The sequence below is a fragment of the Mus caroli genome, chromosome 15 (assembly GCF_900094665.2).
Source record: "Mus caroli chromosome 15, CAROLI_EIJ_v1.1, whole genome shotgun sequence".
Taxonomy (NCBI): Eukaryota; Metazoa; Chordata; class Mammalia; order Rodentia; family Muridae; genus Mus; species Mus caroli.
Genome location: NC_034584.1, coordinates 4,461,784 through 4,467,783, shown reverse-complemented (window position 1 = coordinate 4,467,783; position 6,000 = coordinate 4,461,784). Strand labels below are relative to the sequence as shown.

General features: G+C 40.6%; 1 protein-coding gene across 1 annotated transcript in view; it reads left to right on the top strand.

Moving 5' to 3' along the window:
• Positions 1-6,000, top strand: part of Wdr70 (WD repeat domain 70) — a 204,287-nt gene that overhangs the window by 122,075 nt on the left and 76,212 nt on the right. The gene's annotated exons all lie outside the window — the stretch shown is intronic.

The following is a 6,000-nucleotide window of genomic DNA, read 5'->3' as shown; positions in this document are numbered from 1 at the left end:
CTTTGTAGACCAGGCTGGCCTCGAACTCAGAAATCCGCCTGCCTCTGCCTCCCGAGTGCTGGGATTAAAGGCGTGCGCCACCACGCCCGGCCCCAAATAAAAGGTTCTTGTCACATTATTAATTAATATCTATTGAATGTGTACGATAAGCAGACAGTGTTCTAGGCTTTATGAGTATTGATTAAAAATTCCTGCCTATGTTATTTTTATTACTGTGAAGAGACTTCATGACTGTGGCAACTCTTATGAAGGAAAACATTTAATTGGGGTTGGTTTACAATTGAGAGGTTTGGCCCGTTATCATCATGGCGGGTAGCATGGTGAGAGGTATAGGTGGATATGGGAGTGGAGAAGCTGAGAGTTCTACATCTGGATCTCAGGAAGCAAGAAGAGCAAGCGATACTGAGCCTGGCTCAAGTATCTGAAAACCTCAAAGCCCACCCTAGTGACACACTTCCTTCAAACAAGGCCACACACGCCTGCAGTAACGCTCCAGACTCCCTATAGTCTATGGGGACCACTTTTACTCAAGTTACCACTGCCCATGTAGAGTTTATTTGAGGTTTGTAAAAACCTGTACGTGACAGGAGGCTGGCAAGAGGGTTCAGCAGGAAGAGTGAGCACTGGCTGTTCTTCAGGAGACCTGTGTTCAATTCTCAGTACCCATGTAGCTCACTGCTGTCTGGAACTCTCGTTTCAGGGACTCCAGTGCCCTCTTCTGGCCTTGGATGGCATCACACACATAGCACAGAAACATGCAGGCAAAACGTCCACGTACATAAAATATATATAAAGCACAACTGAACCGCTCATCTTCGTTCCCCAAACATTTATACTTTAAAACATTTACATTTTCAACAGGACCCTAGGGAGCATATTTGTCTTTTCGGGGAGTTGAGACAGTTGTGTTAAAATAAGGTAGAGCGTAATGGTGGGAGGGAACTTCATACTGATAATGCTGGAAGTATCTTCGGCATTTTCTGTTTGTCAGATCTTTTTATTTCTGTTTTCATCTCCACTGTAAACTCCATAAAGCTTCATAACAGCACAGAGATTTTAAAGTGCCTTTGACTTGTAAACGGAATTTTAACTAAGCAGTAAATCTTCTAGTAACTGGCTTTCATCGTCTCTGGGTACTGCTAACTTAAACACAGAAATTCTAAAATGGGTGGGTTTCTTCTGCAGCTTTCCTAGTCGTGTTTTCAGAGTGCTCTCTACACACGTGCCTAGCTCTTAAGACCTGCATTTGTTATTGTTATTATTATTTTTAGTGAAGTTGGGTATAGATTTGTAGGTCAGTCTTGCATATCTTGAAGTAATGGCAGTGTGTTCTTTTCAGCTTTGTGGAAAACAAGGTGTGCGCACCAACCAGCGTCCTCAGTCATCTGCTGAAGGCTCATGGCCCAAGGCAGACTGCTAATCCAGTCTTTAGTTCTCTTCTGCTCGATGTGTGACATGGGAACACATAATTTACTATGCTGAGTCTTATTTGTTATGTTTTGTTCATTTTTATATTAGTATATTATTGTAAACCGAAAACAAATTAAATTGAGAAAAAAGTCTTACTATCAGGTAATACACCTTGATTTAAAACAGATTTTAAAATAATTCTGAACTATTATCTCAAAAGTATAAACAAGAACATCACAGAACCAGGAGGCTGAAGGGAGGAAACATACTAGAAGCAGTTTTGACACAGGACCAAAGGTAGTGTGAGGGCATGTGTTCTGTGATGAGTAAGTAAAGCTTTTTAGTTGGCACAGTTCATCCTGGGGCTCTCATTTAATCAACTTCACCACATATGTAACAAAGCCCTTCCTTACAGATGATGTCACTCCATTAGTGATAGATCTGCATGCCCAGAGTGCTGTCGGCCATACAGTTCAGCAGAGGTGGAAGACACATAGGCAGTGGGTGTCATGTGATAAGAAACATGCACTGCGCATGCATGGAAATCTCATAATTAAATTAGCTATTGTTTATAACTGATATATATTAAAATTTAAAATAATTATCTAGTACGGTTGGTATACATAAAGTTTAATTTCAATTCTCAAAGAACTTGTTTTCCTACTGTGCTTGCTGCTTCTGCTCTGTGTTCCTTGTCTGCTGTGCTGGCATCCCTAAGTTACCTAATAGCTGTTCTCTTTAGGACATGTTCTCACTTGAGGGACATTTCATCGATATTCTTAAGAACCGGTTGCATCACTGAGAATAAGACAAAAGAAATTTAAATGAGAGTAATATGTGGGATGATCTCTGAGCAACGTGTTTTCTTGTTTAAAACCCAGAATTGGTGAAGGCAGAGACCAGAGAGGACAATCTTGTGGCCTCTAGAGCGGTGTTCATGTTGGATAAGATGTAAGATGGAGATACAGTGTAAGAATATTGGCATTTACCAGACTGAGCAGAACAAAGCCACCGAGCCTGCAAAAACCATACTGAGATCCTTTTTTGAGGTCTCAAACAGTGTTAAATAATTACTTTTACAGTCTCCAGCCAACTAATTGAGAGGGTGTTTACTACAGAGAAGAGTAAAATAAAATCAACAGTATTTCATACACAATGTGGCGCTTGGGTCTGGGTGCTTTCAAGTTGCTCCCAGGCTTATTATGAGTACCATCTGCTGCCTTATATAAAATAGTTTTCAAGCTTTAACATTTTTAATAGAATTTTCTGTTAAAATTTCACAAAGTACCTTTTAGAAGTTCCCGACATTTGCATATATCCATGGTTAAGATTTTGGGCTTCGTTGTGGAATTTTCATACGTGCTGCCTTGCTCACGTCACTGCCTTCTTTTCAGATAGAAGCCTTCTTCTTCATTTCCTTTTCTTTTTTCTTTCTTTTTTCCTTTCTTTTGGTAAATTAATCTTAAATTCCTCATGAGAGAAAATGGGTAGTGTATGTTTCTGTGAGTCTAGCTGTTTTGTGTAATATGATCTTCAGTTCTGTAAGTCATCTTATGGGATCCGTTTTTCTCACCTGCTACTTCTCTGTAGTATAGTGTAATTTTCCCTGCAGCATGTGTTATCAGGGAGGGGTGTGTGCATGTGTGCAGAGGCCAGAAGTCGGCCTTGGGTGTTGTTCCTCTGGGGCTACATACTTTCATCTTTGAAACAGGGTCTGTCTTTGGGATTGGGATTCTCTCTTTAGGCGAGGCTTGCTGAGCAGGGAGTTCCATCCCCCCCTCCCCCCCCGCCCCCGGCTCTCCCTCCAGCACTGTGATTGTAGGCTCATGTCAGCACTCGTCACTTTCTACATGGATGCAGGGCCTTGAGGTCAGGCTCCCACACTTGTATGGTAAACATCAGGTGAACTAAAGCAGGATTTCCTCTGTGCCATTTTTATTGTGTTTGGATATTCCTCTAAAGCTATCATAGCTCTCGATAATACGAACATCATTTCATTTTGTAAAGGTTTCTTCATTGTGTTTGTGTGTGTGTGTGTGTGTGTGTGTGTGTGTATAATTATTGACTATGAAGGAAAAGAAAAAAAAACATGAATGAGATGAATGAGTGTTCTTGTTGTTGTTGTTGTTGTTGTTGTTGTTGTCGTCGTCCTGGAACTCAGTTCGTATACCAGGCTGGCCTTGAATTCAGGAGGTTCACCTGTCTCTGCTTCCCAAGTGCTGGGATTTAAGGTCTGTGCCATCTCCACCTACCTTCTTCACCCTTCTAATAACCCAGTGCAGTAACACAAATTTCTTTCAAATGGATGGTTAACATGGTAGTATTAAAGATTTTCTTTCAAATGTAATGTTAACATCTTAATATTAAAGATTTCAGAAATTTGTGATATTTTGCCATATTATATTGTATGCTTATGCCCAGTTTACTTGGTGATAAATCTGTCATCTATTGCACATTTTTCAAGAGTCATATAACTTTGACTTGGGAAATATTTTTCTATAGTTATTAATCATTTACTACTATCTACAAATGTGAAAATGTGTGAGGAGTTCATTAAAAATTTATCTTTGAGATTGTATAAACCAAAAATAATTGCTTTCAGTTTGTTTTTAAAATTTCAGTGGCAAACCACTTTGTGTCAACCCCAGATATAATGTATGGAGGACCTTTTGGTATCTAATTACTGTATAGTCTATGAATGCAACTTTGTCATTTTGATAGTGGTAGTGGCACAAAAATTCATCACTTAAACAGGACCCCCAGAGACTAAGCTCAGTTACAGCCTAGTCTCATGTCCCAGACCGATGCCAGGTGTCTTCTCCCTCCTTTCCACAGAGCCTGATCTGTTAGCAATAATCACAACCTTTACCCCCTGAGAGAGGCAAGGACAAGCAAGCAAGGGGCAAGGATTTATAGTAAGTTATGGAGGAGAGTAAATATTTTTCAATAATTTTTGAATACCAAATTATTTGGAAAATGTTTCTGGTATCTTACTTTGAGGGGAAAAAATGATCTACCCCTGAAAAATGCAAAAGATAAAGGTTAGAAATCTAAATCTTGATGTTTGTCTTTTTGTTAGGCCTCGTACTGAGGATCTGCAAAGTTAGGAAGGACACAGCAAAAGCAGATCCTGTGGCTCTTTAGCATGTCTGTAGATGCCATCTAGGACATCCAGGCAAAGTGTGCATGGATTTGTTACCAGCCCTTACTGTGTTGCTAAGCTAAGTATCCTGAGGTGGAACGCTAGTAACCCTCAGAAACTTTTTAGTTCAACATCTAAACGGGGGAAAGGAGGAAAGCCAGTGGTTACTATACAGCACTGTGTGTGCACCCGGTCTAGGTGCTTTGAATATATGATCAGTTACAAACTTCATAACCTATGTGATAGCTAGTTGGCCTAACCTTTTATATCAAAAAACAAAAACAGCTGCATAGACTGTCCAAAGTTACTTCAATTCCAAGTTGTCAAATACTGAATAAAAGTTGCAAAGATTTAATAAGGTTTTAGAGAGACCCCATATTCCAGGTAAAAGGGAAATAAGCTGTAAATCTTCACTTACATGGACCTGCCGTTCCTTCTCTGCAGGTGTGGTTGGTCATCATTTCAGCTTTATGGAGCATTGCCACTGCCTGGGCAAAATTTTCCCCACTTTATATGTGATGTTTCACTTTGTCCTTATAGCTGCCCTAAGATATGAATGCTACTGTGGTTAGGAAACTGAGACACAAAGAGAGTGAGTTGCCTAACCAATCTCACAGTTAGTAAGTAGCATAACTAAAGCCAGTCCTAGACAGTCTGGTCCATGAGCGTTGTGATAGTTTGAATTAGAAATAAATCCCCAAAGACCCTGGTGTTTGAATACTTTCTTCCTGTTTAGTGGTACTGTTGGTGGAACCATTGGAAGGTGAGCCTGGCTGGAGGAAAAATGCTCTCTGATTTGGGCTTTGAGTATTCATAGACACCCCCGTCTTCCCCCTCCCCCCAGGGTGTTTTTATCATGGCAGCTGTACACCGCTTCTGTGTACCTTCCTTTTTTTTTTCCCCTTTTCTTTTGGAGACAGAATTTCAAAGTATCTCTCAAGTGGTCTTGAGCTTGCGATGTAAACCAGACTTGAACTGAAGATGCTCCTGACAGTGTCTATTACGCCTTCTCTTCTTCAACATGTTGTATGAGTGTTCACGTATGTGTGTAAGTGTGTGGGCACGTGCACATGGAGGCTGCAGGTGGCTGTTGGGTGTCTTCCCTGATCACTCTCCATCTTATTTCCTGATGCAGAGTTTTTTGCTGACCACGGAGTTTGCTGACTTGGCTAGCTTCACTAGCCAGGCTTGCCCTGGGGAATGTCCTACCTCCACTTTCTGAGTGCTGGGATTACAGGAAGGCTGCCATGCCTGCCTGGCTTTTGTGTGTGTGTGTGCTGATTGCTGGTCTTTATGCTTGTGCAGCCAGGGTTTTATCCACTGAGGCATCTCCCCACTCACGACGACTTTAAGCTAAGAATTGTTTCTATGTTTTCAAATTACTGTATTATTTGTCCTACAGTTGTTTTTCAACAAATTATCATCAATTTATTTGTTCAAAAGAACAA